Genomic DNA, 19,719 nt, shown 5'->3' with positions numbered 1-19,719 from the left:
AGTAGGACAAAAATGAAAAGTAATTTTGGAATTTACAGCACATGACACATCATAGATGCTTAGTTCTTAAACCTTTCCATAATTCCGTTTATTTATTTATTTTTACCAATTAGTTGGCAGGTTGACAGTAGAAGAGTCTAAATTCACACAAATTTTAGCTTTAGAAAAGTGTCAAAATTATGCCATAATCTGAAAATCATGTCATATTAATTAAGACGTTTTGCTTTAATTACTTTGAAAACTCATTCCTCGTGTCAGGTGATTTCCCCCAGATCTTAAAATAGCATTTATCTAACCACTGTTAAAAAAATAAATCTAAAAAAACCCCAATATTGATAAGTTGCTGTTGCAAAATTATAGGCAAAATCTCCAATGTTCCAGCTGTCAGGGAGATTATAGGGGGAAAAAACAGTTTTAATATCTTCTTAACAATGAACAGCTGCTTTGACCTTTTTGTTTTCATCATACATGAAAACACAAAACAAAAGAGAACATTTCCAGGGTTAAAAAAAGGTTATTTTCCTGTTTCAAAATTACACTGTTGTTAAAATGTTTTATCAAATACAGAAACAAGCTTGAAGTTAGACGTTAGTTTTGATTGATTGTTTTGTCATTATTATAGTGCAAAGTGAGCATAAAGAAAATATCTGTTGAAAGTGTGCATCATTCATTGTAAATGACTTTCTTCTCTATAGGTGTTTAAATATTGTAGCTCATTTTTTAGGGAAGCTTTAAACACATTTCAATGCCACAGATCCTCATAATAAGTAATGTTTTTTCAGATAGAGAACTAAGGAAATGTCCTCCTTTCAATTTATCCTTCTCTTATCTACAGTTATTTGTGCACCCTGCTACATCTCGTTGCTTGTATATTATTTCATGTGTTTGCCTGAGTGCTGTTTTTCTCTGAGCTTGAAGCTTTTTTCATTCTGCCAGAGAAGAAGGATAACATTCTGATCGTAGGAGGGCTGGCTGAGCCACGCTGTTCCTTTTCCATATTTATGACTGAGAGGTGTGCAAGGAATTGCTTCCACACCCCCTCCTACTTTATCTCCTCCTCTTCATCTCTCAAGTACAAATTCATCTGTCTGTTTTTCCTTAGTACCTTGTGATCAGTCAGTTTTCCTACGATGATGAAGTGGATTTTATGACACTGAGCTATTTCCAGTTTTAACCTCATCCTATGTCATTTTCTGTGTCATTTGAAATGTGTAAGCCTATTTTGTTATTTTTCCTCTATGCCATTAGAGGAAGTACTACTATTAGGCTAGTAGTACTTCCCCTGATTGCGCTACTTGTTCACTATGGCTTTTTTACTGGCCACTATCAAAATGACATCACTTGTCTATGTTCATATTGACAATGTTTTCAATATCCACTCCTTTGATGGTTCATGAGTGACTCAACTTGAATTCACCTTCTGCTACAGGATGTTTTGTAAAAGATGCACTTATTAGATTGTTAATGAAAGAACAAATGTATTTCTTATCTTGCTGAAATGTTCACAATTTCCAGGAGAGCTGCCTCCTTTAACTTATTTAACAGATGCGATAAGGAATCCGCAGTATGTCGATATCGACTGACAATTCAGGATACCAGAAGCTAATTTTCTGCCACCAGCTCAAAATATCATGTTTTAACAGATCAGTGTTTTTCAAGTTGAAAGGGTCGAGTTCAGGTGTGACAGTCAAGTCAAACTGACATTACTGTAACGTTTAATATAACGACAGTAACTTCATATATTGACTATGGAAAGAAATAATTATGAAGATGGAAAAAGACAGAAGTGAGGGAATACAAGACAATGAAAAAATAGATACAGAATAGTGACAAGGATACTGTGGAGTTATTATGTTATGCTTAATCTGAAATAGCAAACAGCCACCTGGTACCTGTCATCACTGCATCCCACTGCCAACCCACTAAAACAGATTACCCTCACATAAGTCGACCTTTACACTGTAATTCGATTGGTAGCTCCAAGGTGTAGCAGTAGCTGGTTGACTTTAGCTTCTTCTTTTGCCCTTGGCCAACTCACAGATTCCACAGCAACAGACCAAAGACCTTTAAGGCTCCAGCTTGAATTGTGAAGCATATTTTTTAGGGTTGCCTATAATATGACTCTATGGGATGCATAAGTGAAGAGTCTGTAAGGCAGACTTAAATATCTGTTAGTCAATCCAAATAAAATTAAGCAAGCCCAAAATTTAGAGACCAGTTGGTGGGACAACGCCAATATAATACACCCCAAAACTAGAGTCTCTGTTTTTTATAGGTGCAGGTAGCACACCCAGTTTTCCATCATTGTTTTTGTAACCGAAAAAAAATCTTGAAACTGATCTTGATTGGACTCCATCTCCATAAATGGCAGCTTAAATCTGTGGAATGTGTAGGTCCCTCAAAGCACAAAGGTCTCAGCTTGGATGTGTTACTGAAACGTACAGATATTTCCTGTTTTCAGATACTACAATGGCTTTATGGTCAGTGGTGGAGCCAGGTAGTTTACATAAGGGTTGCCGGGCTTGATCACTCAGGAGTTGGTAACAACTCATTGGCACCGGAGCCACTTCAGAGCCAATTAAATCAGACTAAAAGTACTTTCTCGAAGCAAATAAATATACTCCTATATTTATAAATATGTGCTGTTATAAATATATAGACAGCATCCACTCCTGTTCATGAAAGTGGCATCTGTCAACTGTTGTTGACACTGTTTCAGGTTGCTTGAAGACATCTTCTATGCCTTTGTTGACTGTTTTAAAAGATAGTTGAGCGTTCCACTTCTTCCTGTAAAACACTGGTTCACTCATAATACTGCCACTTATCCACATTGGTGCTTATTCTAGATGTGGCAGTTTCTTCCTTAATGGGTTATAAAGTTTATTTGATATTAAACACACAATTGAGGATTGTGTGATAGACACCCATCAGGCTGCTTTGTATAGACAAACTGCCGTTGTTAGTAAAAACAAAAAGCTACTGATGTTGCTGTTTCAGCACTTTTGCTTTGAGTTCTTTTTCAGTGTTTTATATAACCAGGGATGTTCTGAAGCTTTCACCCTCTCTGAGCAATCTGTCTGAAGAGAGCTGGGGAAGTGATGCATCTTAAAGGGACATTTTCTAGCTGAGCTACAAGTCACTTATGAACCAGCAGAAAGGACTGTGAGCAAAGCAACTACCAGTCCATGTCATTTTAGGGGTTATTTGTTTGGAGGTTTAAAACACAACTCATAGGCGCTTCCTAAAAGCAACACTAGTAGATGGTTCTGTACATCTTAGAGCTCCAGTTACTGTAACTCTGAATCTATTCATATCCTGGGCAGATTTAGATTTGAAGCAATCTGTTCATTTGAACAACTTGTTTTGACTGACTGGAAGTAATATTAATTCTTGCCTATAGTGCCATGTTGAGTGCAATATACTGGTTAATGTTTAGTGTTGAGTTGCATATTTTATTGTTTTTAATTTGAATTTTCACACTGAGCTGTATTCAAATAAAATGAAAATAGATTCATCTAATAAAGGAATCCGTCCGTCTGTCCATCCGTTCAATGGAGTAAATATTAGGGCGATGGCAAGGAGCCCTTCTAAACTCAAAGATTTGTGTTTCATTGTCAAACATGATTCCTCAAAATATCAGACATGCAAAAAGTATGAATGTGAGTGTACAATATCAATACTGAGGATGTTTCTCCTCATTATTGAGAACAATTATACCATTTTTACATGTTTTTCTTACTTTCTTACTTTGGTGCATTTCTCTGATTAGAACTGAAATTCTCAAATAAGTTTATAATCACTGAACTTTTATAGTCTTATAAAAGTTTAGTGATTTTTAAAAATATAAATCACTAAACTTTACTATAGTTTTGCTAGTCCTGGAACTGATAGTCAGGTGTGATTTTTAAATCTTTTGTTGTTCTTCATGAAACATCTATCGTCTGTGGTGTTAAAGATTAATTCATACGGTCGGGCATGAGCAAAGGAAAGCTTATCTGAGGCTGAAAGCAAGATGTGCATAAAACTAATATATGGCCTGGCAGTGTTTTCGCTCCATTAATGCGGCTCCCTGTGTAACAACCCGGATTTACACTGCATGTGTCTCTGCTCTGCTGTGCACTTCGTTCCTGGCCTTCCTAATGTAGAGCATGGACGTCGGTTTGTCAACAGTTTTGTGAGTTTATTATAAAATAGGTCACTGAATACTTGTTAACTTATTATGTTATTAACATGGTTGAGGTCCATAGTGTGATTTATATCTATTTATTTTTCTTGACTGATCCCACTTATATTCAGGAGCATCTTATAATCAGCAATTGTAATCAAACATGATGAAACAATTTGACCATCTTGTTCATAAACAATGGTGTCAGGTCTTTGAATTTTGAAGACAGACATTTTAATTTACATTCGTACTTGTTTTGAGGAATTAACTATTCATTTTGAGCAAACGATATGCTTTTGTAGGTTATAAACAAGGTTTTTCAGATTTTGCTAATTGCTTTAAAATATCCACTATCTTATGCAAATTTTACTGATGTGAGAAAAGCACTAAATATACTGAGAAAAACTGTAATTAAATTAATGCTCCAGGTGGCAGCATGTTGAAGTAGCTCTGTTATATTAATTCTAATTTATTCTTTTAAAAAATATTTCATTCCTCCTTTTGCTATTTCAGTCATGCCTTTTTGGAAGATTATTCCCTCAGGTTTTGGATGCTGTGCAGCTGGAATAATTTTCACAGCTACTGTTTTACTTGTGGGCAGTTGTTATAATGTGGAACCATAGCAACAAGTTTTTTTTTCCTTTATTTTAACAACAAGGAACAGTAGATTCTTATCTCAAAAGCTCAAATCTTGCTTCAACTACAACCTCAAATTCCAAACAACTCGAAAAGAAGGGCACCATGGAGTTGGGATTGACGATGCCGTCATACACCTCCTTCATCAAACCCCCTCCAGTAGACACAGGTGGAGGCTTCAGCAACCACCTGGATCAATATCTGACAAACAAACCGCAGTTCGTGACACCAAGATTTTGTGTCTAACCAGATGGTCAACAGCACAGGAGCACCACAGGGGACTTCACTCTTAGCATTTTTTTGCCTTTGTACACCTTAGATTTCCAGCACAACCCAGATTCCTGTCATTTGTAGATATACTCGGATGAGCTGCTGTCATCGGGTGTTTTAGACGTTGGCAAGAGGCCAAGTACACGGTTGGTGGAACGCTTTGTGGCACGGTTTGGAAACAAGCACCTTATCTGCAGTAGAGAGATAAGATTAAAACAATTTCCTAAACAAAGCAAAGGATTTGAAATGTCAAAGAAAACAAGAATAGGTCGAACATTTCCAGTATCGGAGAAAAAGTGAAGGTGGTTGACCTTCACTTTTAACAACAGTAAAACTGTTGTCACTTATAAAATTGTCACTATTGAGGTTGTAAGTAAGTTTGCATTGAAATAAGCTGCTTGTGCTCAGGGTTTGTGCCAAAAATAAAAATGTATTAAAAGGTTTGAAGATTTAACTCGAGACAACAACCTTTATTTCAGTTGCTTTAGTTCTTCAAATTATGTTCATGAAGAAATACTTTATTCAAGCCATACTCCAATATATTCATATTTAGCCAATTCCGAGACAGATTATTGCATTTACGCTATGAATAATGTGTTATTCAAGGAAACAGCTTTCAATCTAGGATTCCAAACGTGGCTTTCTGTCCCACTGGCTGCACATCAACTAATCAAACTAGATAATAAGAAAACATAATAACATAAACTTAATCAAAGTTGGCACATAAGCCAGAACAAGACGATAGCATATAAATGATGGCATAAAACAATTACAGATGAACATTTCTACATCACACACCACCCTGCCAGCTGCAGCATTTTAGTTAAGAAATAACATTATGCAGATGTACATTATGCAGACAAAGACAGACTGGAAACTGGTGGTTACAGTAAAAAACAACAGTGATGAGAGGAAAAAATGTGCTATAGGTTGTTGATAAAAGCTAATGGAAAGAGTTAGTTTGACCAAAGTGAACCATTGGTCAAAGAAGTTAGAAATAATAAACAAAAGATCTAACTTTGCCTCTCCAACTGTTGTTTTATCTTGAAGTTAGAATAGAGTTCCTCTGTAATTAGTTTTTTCCTGAGGTTTAAATGTGGAATTTTCTTCACTTTGTTCAGTCTCCAAAGTATGCCTGTGTTGTTTTACCACAGCAGAGCTGCAGCCGTACAGACATCAGTCAGAAAATGTTCCAGGTATGAAACAGAATACAAAGACAGTGGAGGCTGAGAAGGGATGGGCGTCACGGTTGGTTTGCTTCCATAGCCAAATGATCTCTGCTGTAATTTATATGTAATTATGTGTTTCCTCACAATGTTCCAAAAACCTATAACAGATGTAAAGAATATGCATCATGCTGCGAATAATATTCCATCTGGACTCCTTAAAAACAGTCTAGTATATTGACTGTTGACATGCTTGCTTTATACAGTTAATTTGCTATTTAAGACAGTGTTGCTGTTTGTTCCTGTGGCAGATTTGGTTTCCATAATTATGTTCTGCATGTCAGAAGACGAAGCCCCAGCAAAATAATGCTTGTAGATTTAAAAAAAGAGAAAGTTGCATAAAAGAGCAGCTTTGCTCTTGCCAGTCATCTCAGAAAGTGAAAGTCATTATATAGAATTATCAGATATAGAGAGATTTCTTCAAAGCCTTTGATTCTTTTAATTTGCATGATTATCACTTACAGATGATGAAAACCCAAAAGTCAGTGTCTCAAAAAATTAGAATCCTGTTAAAACTCTTGGCTTTCACACCCTAATCAGCTAAATAACCCAAAGCACATACAAAGGCTTCCTTAACCTTTAACAGTCTCTCACTCTGGGTCAGGATTTACAACCATTGGGAAAACTTCTACAGGTAGAACCGCAGCTTTGAGAGGCTTATCAAGCAAAATTTATTCCAGAAGAGCCCCACACAGACAAATACTAGACCTGGGCATTCCCCTTGTCAAACCTGAAGCAGAGACCAGGTTGAAGGAGTCTTTCCTTTCTTTTTGTGTATTGTTGTGCATTGCTCCAGGTTTGGCATATTTTTCTGGCCTACACACATCGTGCGTGCAGACTGTAAGATCCAGACACTACTTCACTTTCACACAGTGAAGAAGTGTCTGCGATGGTGGCAAAGCAACAGCTGCGGCTGACCTTATGTGATCCTTGAGGTTGTCATGACAGCACATCCCTTGCTCCCACAACAACTGCACACTATTCCATTACTGAGCAACATCACTTATTTATGATTTCTTCAGTTTGCTGACGCCGTGTTTGTGAAAGTGTGTATGTGAGTAAGTTTTAGTTTTCTGCGTGGAAGTACAGTACCTGTGTGAGAGTGTCTGGCTCAGATGTGTGGGGCAAAGCACCTGCATAGGGAGGCTTACTGAAAGTAGGATGAGCTTCTCGTCTTTGTCTACCTCTGTTCTGATACAGACTGACAAAAAAGCAATTTGGTCTCATTTTTGTGGGATGCAGAAAGGTAGCCTGTCAGAAACGAGGCTGTTAAATACCTACATCCCATCATTCCTGTACTAGTAATTGATGTACTTATACCTTCATCACACTACTTCATATCTGCCCTGCTGCATATATCTTTTATACTTGATATGAACTCCAGTTAGTCCACACTGCGGCAGTAAGACTCCTAACAAAGACAAATTGAAGAGAACACATTTCTCCTGTCCTGGCCTCCTTCGCTGGCTCCTTGCATCTTATAGGATGGAGTTTAAAATATCGTTCCTGATGTTCAGGTCACTTCATTCCTGCTCCTGAATATATTCTCAACCTACTGGAGTCTTAGTGCTCCTCTCTGACTTTGAGATCATCTGACTAGAGGTTGTTAGTGAGATTATGGACTCATTTTAAAGCTCTTTCCCGCTACATGAACTCCACTGATTATTTGAAGAAGCAGTGAAAACGATTTCTATACCGACAGGATTTTAACCAGACTCCTACATTTGTTTTGAAATATGTTCTTGTTTTTATGTTTGTATCATTATGAAACACTTTGACATTATGATATCTATGATAGGCTCCTTATAAATACATTTTACTTACTACCTACTTAAATGCTGCCACAAATCATACCTGTCAAGTTTTGGATTTGAAAATGAGTGAACTTTTCTGCTGCGAGCCATCCCACCGACCACAACCGAGCTCCAGGATCCCTTACATTTCTGACAGGTGTTCAAGGAATTTAAAATGACCACTTGTCAACCTCTTACAAACTACAATTAGGTGATAAGAATCTGATAGGCCTACCTCTGTCGACTTTGAAATACTGCGGACATTCCTACTCTAACAGAGCATAAAAGAAAACAAAACAGAAATTGAACCACATCTACTTATTTTACATTTACAATTAAATCCTGCATGTCAACAATATTTCAGTTCTGCAATGTTAGTGCTTCACTTGGTTTTTCATACTGATTTAAAGCATTTCCTACATTGCATAGGCATCTCCATGAAACTCACAGTGACCCTCAGACCCTCATCGTAGAATCTAGTCAGGATGACAAATTCTTTGTTTTTGTGTTTGATTTGTCACACTTTGGTGAAAATGGCTCAGATCAGCATGTTTTGATCAACTTGTTTTCTAGCTCTGCTGCTGTGGCACCTGTTGAGTGGGAAGCTGGTGCTTAACATTAGCTAACAATTAGCCTATAATATCCTTACGGGACATTATCTAATATACATACACAATACTCATATTTAATTTGACTCAACTTACCTTCTACACTTTTTGAAATCCTCACACAAGGTGAAATCGATATTGTTTTTGGCACACAGAACTGACATTTTAATCTGCATTTATAACCTCAGTCGTATTTCTAATTGTTCCTTCCCCTTTGGAAGACACTAAATTACAGTTACAAATCTTTCAGAATGCACGACTGTGTCTCATTCTGCTCCTCTTTATGAAAGTAAATTTGCTGCCAAATGTTTCAAAAATATTACATGACGTGTCTTTGTTTTGGCAGGAATGCCTTCTCTTTCATCACATCCATCTTTATTTTGCTGGGTTTGCTCCTGTTGTCCTGTTACAACAAGTGGGAGGTCTCAGTTCAGTTTGAAGACTCAGAGGAATGTTTTTATTGTTGTATCATGATGCCAGAGTTTTACTGGAAAAAAACTGATACAGACGATTATGGGAAAAATTGGTAAAACACGGTAGTTTCCCAGCCAAAACAGGGAATTTGACAACTATGTCTTGTAATTGTAAAGAAACTGGCATTAGCACTGACAGCTAGAGGCCCACTACAGAAATGGTGCTACATTGATTCTATAATGTTGCCTGATATCATTCTATGCCATGGATATTCTCCCTCTGCGCTGACGAAGATTTACTGACCTCGGCATGTCAAATGCTTAATGTGATAGATATAGCAGCAGACATGATATTTTTTCCCGAACAACCAGGCCAATATTTATTTGACCAATTACATTAAAAATGTCTAGATCGCAGATTGCGGCTTCATGTGCAGTTAAACACATATTCTGTGTAGCAGATATAACATCTGTGGACCAAAACCCGGCAATGCAGTAAAACAGTTTTGGGTGATCAAAAATAAACTATAGCAATGAAATTCACTAACCTGTACAGAGTTCAGATATTCACTGATATCACAAAAACGTCTTCAGATGTGTCCTTTAATGGATTGGAACCAGGCTGCCAAACTCGTGCAGACTCAAGTCTCTCAGGTCGCCTCGGAAGGTGGTTTAAAGAAACTGTCCTCGAAGCCTCATTAGCACGTTCACATTTGTGGGTGCATGTTTGGACCAAGTGTGTTTGATGGCATTGATTGTATAAAGAGCATTAAATGCTTCTTCTTAGAAGGTGAGGTGATTGTTAAGTACACAAAAATAGAAAGAAGAGACCAAACTTCCTCTGTCCAGATGCAGCATGCTGAAAATCCTTCATCTTCCTAATGAGGTTAGCGTTAGCAGAGGTTAGAGATTTTACAGCTATGCATTACAGAGTATACTCATATATCTTCATGTGACTCGTTTGTCTATGTGGAATATTGTATGGTGTGTGTGCGTCCGCGTGTGTGTGTGCGTGTGTGTGTGTGCGTGCGCGTGTGTGTGTGTGTGTGTGTGTGAATATGCCTGTGCATTCTTTGTCCAAGATCCTTTGGGGCTTGCTGTGTGTGTTGGCTCTCTGTCACTATCTGAGGCGCCTGTAGTTTGAAGGGAAGAATCTGGTTTCAGCACTTGGACACAGATTAAAATGTGCTCAAAAAGATCCAGTGAGCAGACGCTGAGAAGGGTTATCTGTGATCATAGCCTGAAGTTAGAATACACATGCATTCACACAAAGACCAGCATACAGCCCTTGGCAAAAATATTAAATCAATACACTTGGAGAATGTTCAATCAGTTGTTTTGCTACTTGGGAAAAACAGAAAATCACAGAAATAACATTCTGGCTTTGTAAAAATATATCTGAGGAAATGCAATGACATTGTTGTAATTGAAGACATGTTTCCACTGATCAGGTAATAGAAAAAAAAATGGATGGAATCCTTGAATTAGGGAAAAACAAAAAAGTGGAATCAGAAACAAAAAAGCAAAAACAGAGTGCTTCATTGAAGGTTCTCTGCTTTTCTTGGTTGCTGCAATTATTTGGGGAATAAACTTTCAATTGATAGAATTACAAAAGTGTGTAAGATATCAATGTTCAGCCCTGCATTCACTGTAGAGGTATACATCCAAGTGCTGTGCTGCTTGGACAGAAACACAGAACTCATATTATCAATAACTGTAAACATCTTTACATATTTCATTGCATGGCATCAAGTAAATGTCAGTTTCATCTATGTTGCTAGTGCAATTCTTGCAGTTATCCACCATCCATGACTGCTTGTCTTTAGCCCACTCAAACCTTTTTTTTTCTTTTGGTTAGATATTATTTCTTCTCTGTATCCCAGCTGATTTCTTTTACTCCCCAATGTGGACTCCTATTTCTGCCCATTTGTCTTTCTTTTCTTTTGTTGTGCATTTTCTATTTTTAAGATCGATTGCTTTGAGTTTTGTGTCCTGATGCTTTGATGTCTTCCTCGCTGCACCTGAATGTTTTCCTTTTTGCAACATTTTCTATTTTGATTGGACTTTCTCCAGATTATGGACTGGGATCAACCAACATCTTCGGCTGTTCTGTATTGATTTACCTCTTTCCCTTCTTGTAATAGACAGTTGTTCTCATTGTGTTTCTACTGAATCCGTAAACTGCAGCAGATCCTTAGCATCAGTAGTGTCATCATTAAGATCTACCAATTTTAACTATCCTTGACATAAAAAGCTGTGCCATTGCAAAACAGTGCTTAGTTTTGTGTCTTTTTGGTTAATTATGTTTTCTACAAAACAAAATTAGCGACTGAATGAACACAGAGACTCATGATTCAGTTTTTTTGCCCACTCTGTTGCTGTATTTGTCTTTGCTACTTTCATCAATTTCATGTCACTAATCTTTCAAAGCGCCGATCAGCTTTGATATTAACTGCATTGTTTGTAAGCTGCTTTGGATGAGAAACTTCAACATAACAAATGTCAACATAGTATACTAGTGTAAACCGAAACACAGCATCAGCTGCATTCATACATTTACAAAATCTGTATGTTTCCATCTGTGAGAGATTAGCTCAATCCGCTCATGGCTTCTGTGTTTGATTCATGTGTAAAATAAAACACAGTAAGATCAGAGTAACAAAAATGTATTCTAAGATTGTGTTGGATGTTATTTTACTAGAGAGTTAAAATTTATCTCATATTCTGTGCTGTCCTGGGAAGCTGCCAAACTCATTTGCCTGAGTTTGGTGTAGTTTACATCTGTGCCCATTTCAGACTGAAAATGTAGCAACGTTTTTAAAAGTTTCAAAACCATAAAATGTTTCTCATCATCATAAAGATTTATTAAGCTGCTAAAGGAAATACTAGTGCAGCGATGCAGTGCTCCCCCTCCACAACCTGGAGGATCTTTTTATGATTTTATTATTTTGTGTTTTTATGATGTAAGACACTTTTAACTGCCTTTTTGTTGAAATGTGATATACAAATAAACTCGATTAATTGATTGATTGATCGTGCACAGCCAGTCAGCAGGCTTAAAGGAGATTGCTTCATATAATCTGTGCTTGCAACAAGCACAGATTAAGTTATTTAGAAATATTTCTGGTTGCCAAAATCTCAAACAGTATTGGTGTAGAAATGAATGAATCCCCACCAAGCATTGTAAATAGCACTGTTCAAAACTGTAGTTGGAAAATTGGCTTTTACGTTAGATAAGCTGATTGCAGGCTGACGACCTGAGCAGACACCAGCTAATGTCTTAGGACTCCAGTTGTTTCCATGAAAAGAGCAAAAATGTTAAATTTGTGGAAGTCTATGCAATGTTATAATTGCAAAAATTCAGATGAAGTTATCCATAGATGTTTGTCCTTTGGTTCCTGTTTGGATAATTTATTTGGTTGTTTTTCTAGATCTTTCCATTTTTGTTTATCTCATGTGTTAGTTCACTTTTTCCTCATGTTTTTGTCCTTTCAACGTCTTTCCTCTGCTTTGTTTGCTGTTTGTTTTTTCATAGTTTTTCCCTACGGTTGTCTCAGCTTTCTCCCATCCTTAGTTTACCAGCTGGTTTACATCTCTTAATTTCTTCCTCCCTTCTCTCTTCCCCAGCTGCCTCTACTTACCTCTGATTAGTCCCTCTCCTCTCCCTCCAGTTTACATTGTACCCCACTGACTCCTCCATTATTGTCTGTGTTGTTTGTGGCCACTGTCTGTTTCCTTCTCCGCTGCTGTGTTGCTGCCTTTGTCCTGTAAGTTTTTCTGTTATCGATCATATCTATACTAACCTGTTTATTGGTCCAGCCATCATAATGCAAAACACAGCAGTTGAAGTTTGTCGGAATATATTATAATGGTATATCCATTATAATATGAGTATTTTTACAATATGTATAAGCTGTGGCTCTCAAATCCTTACGTGTCCCTGTTAGAATATCTAGTCATTATTGTTAAGGGTGACGCCATGTTGTATCATTCTTTGTTTAGTTTCCAAACTTATTCTTGCGTTTTGTTCTTTGTGCATTTGAACTTGGTTCTCTTATGTGTTGTACTTTTTCACTTGGCTTGTAGTTTCCTTGTTTGGGTCAGCTTCCTTGATGTTAATTATTCAACTTCTCTCAGTCTGCATGTCTGCTCTCTTTCACAGCTGTTCATTTCTGTATCATTCTCCATTTTTCCCTTATTGTATGGACTCACTGTTTTTATTGTTCTTCACTGAATCTTCCTCTCTCTGTCTGAGAACAGGGCATGTGCTGCATGTCCTGTTCTCCTTGTGCCAACTTTATTATTTTCATTATTAAATCTCCACAATGGTCTGCTTCAGCTCTTGTCTGCATTTTGGTCCAGTTTTTTATTTTATTTTATTCATGTAACATAAGATATGGATAGATAAAAATCATAATCTACTAAGAGTAGTATTACTTCAGTATGTTTTATGCAAGTCAAAGTAAAGGAGCAATGATCTACCAAGTAAGAATAAAATAGGATTTGGTAAAAAAAAAAAAAAAGCCAATTTGGTTACTAAGTAATTATGTAATACATGTACATTTTGGTATTTTCAGTAATTAAAATATGGAAAAATAAATCGGCACAACTACCAATTAAGGAAGAATTATTTTCTTTCTTTTCAAAACAGAAATATTTTTGAAAAAAATACTTGCATTTTGCAAATACAACCATTTGTACCCATGTGCATCATCTGGCAATATCAAGACCAGAACTGTCAACTACTTTGAGTTTGCAATTAACTTATTTTGTTTTGGAATCAGAAAGTGTTTTTATGCACTTTATTTATTTTTTTGCAGGCTAACTTTTAAGTATGTATATCTCGGTTTCTACAGTCTGGCTCAAAATCTTAACAAGGGAGGTAAAAACATGGGGTCTTCAAAAGCTGAACTTTTGAAAGATATAAAGTCTCTGAGGTGCTGATCTTTTTGAATTGCACAAGTGCAACGGTTTCTTTCCTCAGCTAGTGCAGCAAACAGCCTGTAGTAAAGATCTCCTCTGCTGTCTCTGTGAAGCAAAGTCCTTTTTGTGTGTTGTTGTTGGTGGGTGTTCGAATGGCTGGAGCAGTTGCCTTCAGGCCATGTCTGAATGCACAAAGCTGCAGGTGGGGTTGCTGATTTTGATTTCGTTCACTTTGCCAAGCTTGCTCTTCATACAGCAGGTTTCCACAACACCATGTGGAAATGAACATATTGTCAATACATCAGTTGTATATCCTTTTCCAGTTCGGGTTATTTCAGTTGTAGTTGTCTTTCCTACTCCATATTTGTTTTTTAAAGCACAGCCAGAGAAGTCATTAAGGAATTTTTAAAAGGAAGTTTGACTTAAAAAACATTTGGTTAAATAAGTTTGCAAAGAAAAAAAAATATGAAACCAGATGTAAAATATGGTCGGTTGGAAAAAAGTTTTAACAAATAAAAATGAACTATATTGTTTCATTAAATTGTTAGACAGACTGGCGACCTGTCCAGGATGTACCCCGCCTCTCGCCCGGAACGTTAGCTGGAGATAGGCACCAGCACCCCCCCAACCCCACTGAGGGACAAGGGTGTTCAGAAAATGGATGGATGGATGGATATATTGTTTCATTAAATTGTTAGTGTATAAAAGTCAGGAACCCTGAAAAGCTGAATGTGCCCCAACAATTTTTTTTTTTAAATTAAAAATGTATTTAGCTGTACAGATAAAACCCTTTGATCTCTACAACTGTAAGAATTGCTGCCAGAGATCCTCGTTTCTTCTCCTTCTGTCCAACAGTTCAAGAGATTGCAGATCAGATTATTCAATTTTTATTTATTTTTTTTAATTACTTGAGTTGTTTGATCTAGGTTGTTGAAACTTTCTTATGTCGCCACACGTATTAAGTTCTCTAAAAATAAATTTTATGTAAATCTAAATGTGAAAGAAAGCAAAATGTAAGGCTTGTGGTAATTATTTATTTCTCATTATACTTAATGAGAAAAGTATTGTGATGTAACGGCATACATGTTGACAGATACTTTTGCAAGACATCGCTGCAACATTTTTTTTAATTTGGTTTATGAATTCATTTTAAGTTATACCTATTGGTCATCTGACCTCTTGAGGATGAAAGACATGTATTAACATAAATATGTTTTGAACTCACTTCCTGCTGGAGTGACTCCCAGCATATTTACACAGCTCTTGTGCATTAGCGTTTATTAGGTGCCACTTTCTGTTCTCTGCTGATCAAGATTGCAACGATATTCAATAATTTACTGAAACACTTGCATCTTGTGAGCTTTAAGAACATTGTGTTGTATGTATGAACAGGAAAATAAACAAGTATTTTGGTTTCTAGATGGAAATAAGAACCCGATGTTCTATTTCTAGATGTTTGATGGTCAGGGTAATGCTGAGAGTGCATTGTCACAGACCCATTGTATTAATTCTGCAGAAGGTTTATTGTAATGGCTGAGGTAAAATCTAGCTTTTCTTAAATAGAGCATTTATGTGACCACAAGACTGATGCTTTGTCTCTGCCATCAGCAGACGACAGCAGGAAAAAGTTTCTTTGTAAGGTTAGGTGGAGCTTTAATGAACACCTTACCTTAAAATTATAAAAGATCCCAGCAAAGATGCTGTCACAACATGGAGAACCTAATGGATCCGTCACCATATGGTTCTATAAATGAATTGCAGTTATTTAGGAGCAAAAATACAGTAGTATTTAATGACACAAATTAGCATTTAAAGAATTGATGTTACGTTTTTTTAGTTGCAATACTCACAGGGACAGTTGAGTATAAAAAACAAAAAAAGCACCAAGATTTAATTGCTATTTAAAAAATAAAGAAGGTTATTACACCATGAGTCATTTGACATGCATGTGTTGGGACTTCACTTGGCTCACATTTCTGTTCTATGAGAAGTGAAATGATCGGACACTTGTGGCCAAATACGACCTCTGCATCAGACGGTGATCTGCCGTCTGAGTTTTACAATGCTGTCCATTTTAAATGTACTTTTCTTTCACTTTTTTCTTCTTTGACATTTTATTTTCTTCTTCAGCATTTTTCTAAATCTTTTTGAAGATGTATATGCGACAAGAAATCCCAATAGTGCCAAATGATTATTTAAATGTATGTAACAGCTGCAAATGAAAAAAAAAAAAAAGCGATTAATGGTGGATAAGGAAGTAAAAGAAAAATGCAAAACGGGTCAATTCATACTTGAAATATTCTACGCTCGAATCAGTTCCATTGCAAATAAATTCTTATACTACTTACAGGGTTTGCTATGCGACACTGTTTTGCAAAAGGTCCTGCTTTAGAGCAGCATATGAAAATGTACAACAAAAGCCACTAGAACTGAAACGTTTTGTGTCAAAAGAAACCAGAGGCCGGGTTGGGTGGGAGAGGGGCATTTCAAAATTTTAGGGAGATTAGTAACATGCTGAAAGCCTTGAACAAGAAGAAACCCTGCTGGGATGTTATCTTTGCTTCCATCCAGCTATCCATCCATGAAAACTAAAGAAGTGTTCTGCTATGCTCCACTGGACTAAGGGGCTAAAATTTAGCTGCGGACACCCCCTGGTTCAAGCTGTCATCACACTTCAGGGCCAAATTGTTGTGACAAAAAGATACTGACAAAGTACTCCCCCTGAGGTTTAATAGGTACTGGCTGCTTCTGTGATGGCCTGCAACACTTCAGAAATTAAGAAATTCAGCACATGAAATGAAAAAGTAAGGGACTTTGACAGAAAAAAAACTATATTTGTATAATATGTAATATATTTCATAGAGAACTGAAGAATTGCTTTCGTCAACAAAGTTTCTCTTGCTGAAAATCAATTTATTTTTGGCCAGATTAAAGATTACAAGTAGACATGAACACAACGCGTTTTAATCTCGACAGACCTTCAGTTTCCCAAACACATGGAATTATGGGAAATTGATATTTTTAGGAATTCTGGAAAAAGAAAAAAACTTCAATGACTTGAGTGTAGAAAGAATTCAAGATGTAAAAAACCCTTTTTGCAAAGGGTTTTATTTGCATTTTGTCACGTTTCAGCAGACTTCAGTGTATTATTGTTATGTGATAGAACAACACAAAGGGGGGAAAATGGAACAAACATATGACAGAAAAGAGTTTGGTTCTCTGGAGCTTCAAGAGTTTTCTCTCACACCTGGTCATTAGATAAGAAAATGTCAAACTCTTGCAGACATTTTTACATGATTATTTAATATTTGCTGAATTCTGCGCTGTATGTTCCTCCTCCTAAACTTGGCATTAAATTTTTACCCAAATGAACATACAGCAGAAGTAAGACTTGACACTTTTTTTTAAGCATCCTTTTGATTCTTTGGCTGTAGAGGTGAGACTGGGTTCTTGTCTTAAGATACTTTTTGGAGTTTTTCCAAGTTGCTTTAAAGTAAAGTTTGTGGAGAGAATACCCCCTGGGGCTTGGGTCTGAGCCCCTAAAATATACCTAGCTCAGTAACGACTGTCACTACCTGTGACGGGCTGAGAAACTGCTCAGCTTGGTTGATTCAGCAGATAAACCTGGGTAAGATGTTCAGAAGACGGCAGTGATAAAGTCTTCTGGATGCCTTCTTAAAGAGCAAGACTCATCACACCTGAACCCTTAGAGACCTGGAGTATTAACTCCTAACTGAACGAGCTCTCAGATATATATATATATATTTAATAAAGGGGAAGGTAAATGGTACATGCTTTTACTTTACACATAAATATCTGTATTCAACCCTTAAAATGTTTTATAATTATTTCCCATCTATTACAAAATTTGTTAGATTTGTCTCTACCAGTTTTGCCTGAGAAGTTTTTGTCAATCATTGTTTTTTATAAAATAGTTCCAGATGAATCAGACTGGTTGAGGAGCGCCTGTAAACATCATCATTAATCTTTATGTCTGGACTTTGACTAGAACATTCTAACACAATAGAAGATGAAGCTCCATCCAAGTCTGGAGTCTTTTGCTGCTCCTAACAGGTTTTCTTCCATAACTGTATTTGTCTTCATCCATCTTCCCATCAGCTCTGACCAACTTCTTGTTGTTCAAGAGCAAACGTCCCACCCCATGAAGCTGCCACAGCCATGTTTCACAGTGGAGTTGGTCTGTTCGGGATGATTAGCTTCAGTAGTTTTTCAGCATTCAAGGTGCATTAGATGCAAGCAACAAAGTTCAGTTCTTGTCTTAACAAAAGAACTCTTTTTGGCTGCAGGAAACTGCAAGCAGGATTACAAAAAACAATATTGTTCTTGCTTCTCTTCCATAACGGCCATATTTGTGCTGTGTTGTGTCACCATTAGCTTCTTGTCTGATTCTCTGATCAATTTCTTTCTCAGCTTGTCGATTAAGGTGGACAGCCATGTCTGGGTAAATCTTCATTGGTTTTTCCATTTTCAGATGATGGATTAGCCAGAACTCTGATGTTCAAAGTTTGAGGCGATGTTACAAAATCTAACCTTGCCTTCAAACTCTCTAAAACTTTTTCTTTGAACTGTTTTCTATGTTCATTGTCCTTCTCTGAACAGCTGAGCTTATATTGTGCCTACATAGACTGTGTTTATCATTAGTAATTAGGTCACTTGCATTTAGGCCCCCCACCCCCCTCAACATCCACAACCTTATGAAGACATCCCTAAGAAAACTTGAAAGTATTATTAGTTCTCAAGGGTCTTCAGCAAAGTATTAAACCATAAATGCATATACTTACTATCATCTTCAAATCACATTTTTTATGTTTGCAAATATCTCTGAAAGCATGTTTTCCTTTTGTCATCATAAACTAGACTGCAGCTGAAAACTACGAACTGATCTTAGATAAAGTAACATAACAGAATATGGGGAAAGAGAAGAATATGGTGCTGCTGTAAAAACAAAATGATTATTTAGCTCCAGCTACCTTTTGTAGATGGATTCGCTTAGAAACAAAATTGAGTACTGAGACACCATGATGGTTTTTTTTTTTTAATCTAAAGTATGAACGAGTTATCAATGAAGGCTTTATTGCTAGCATACCAAACTTTGATCAAGTCAATTAAACAGAAATTAGGGTAAACATGTCTACGATAAAACGGTTTTCAGTGGTGCCAGCTCAGATAATGATATAATTTTCCCTTTTTACTTTTAAGTATTAATTAAGAAACCTTCACAGCATGAAATAGGCTTGCAAGTGAAAAGTCATTTTGGAAGGGACTTTGCGATTCTTCCTGCATCCTTACAGGTTTAATAGTTTCGAGAACATCTCAGTGGATCAGTGAGACCAACCTTTGGGTTGTTTTGAACTGAAAATGTTTTCGTTTTAATAAGCTAAATATAGCCTACAGAAATTTCAATCAGTGCTTTTTAAAAAACCTCAATTCAGTGTTGAATGATTCAGTTGGTTCTACTCTGAATAGCTGCTTCCCATAGTCCAAAACATAACTGCTAGGTTAATTGGGTACTTCAAGTTTCCATTCAGTATTAGTATGTGGATATACGTTTTTTTGTTTTTCTTTTGTTTTGTCCCTGTTCTGAGATGGACCTACGTACCGGTCCATGGTGTACCTTGAGCTTAATGACTGCTGGATGGGAACCAGAACCTGCTGGAATAAGCA

At 36.7% G+C, this 19,719-nt stretch overlaps 1 protein-coding gene across 13 annotated transcripts in view; it reads left to right on the top strand.

The window, feature by feature from the left end:
• The window catches only part of LOC103146627 (teneurin-3-like), a 290,558-nt gene that overhangs the window by 21,395 nt on the left and 249,444 nt on the right, over window positions 1-19,719 (top strand). For 10 of the 13 annotated variants that reach the window (XM_007564630.2, XM_016677782.1, XM_007564632.2 and 7 more), the window contains exon 1: window positions 12,782-12,878. The exons of the other annotated variants lie outside the window; for them this stretch is intronic. The gene's annotated coding sequence lies outside the window, so the exon portion shown is untranslated. Of the gene's footprint in view, window positions 1-12,781; window positions 12,879-19,719 lie in introns of those variants that run through there. 13 annotated transcript variants of the gene reach the window in all.

Source organism: Poecilia formosa, unplaced genomic scaffold (genome assembly GCF_000485575.1).
Source record: "Poecilia formosa unplaced genomic scaffold, Poecilia_formosa-5.1.2 Scaffold164, whole genome shotgun sequence".
NCBI lineage: Eukaryota > Metazoa > Chordata > Actinopteri > Cyprinodontiformes > Poeciliidae > Poecilia > Poecilia formosa.
Note: the sequence above shows the minus strand (reverse complement) of the source record. Positions and strands in the feature narration are given on the sequence as shown.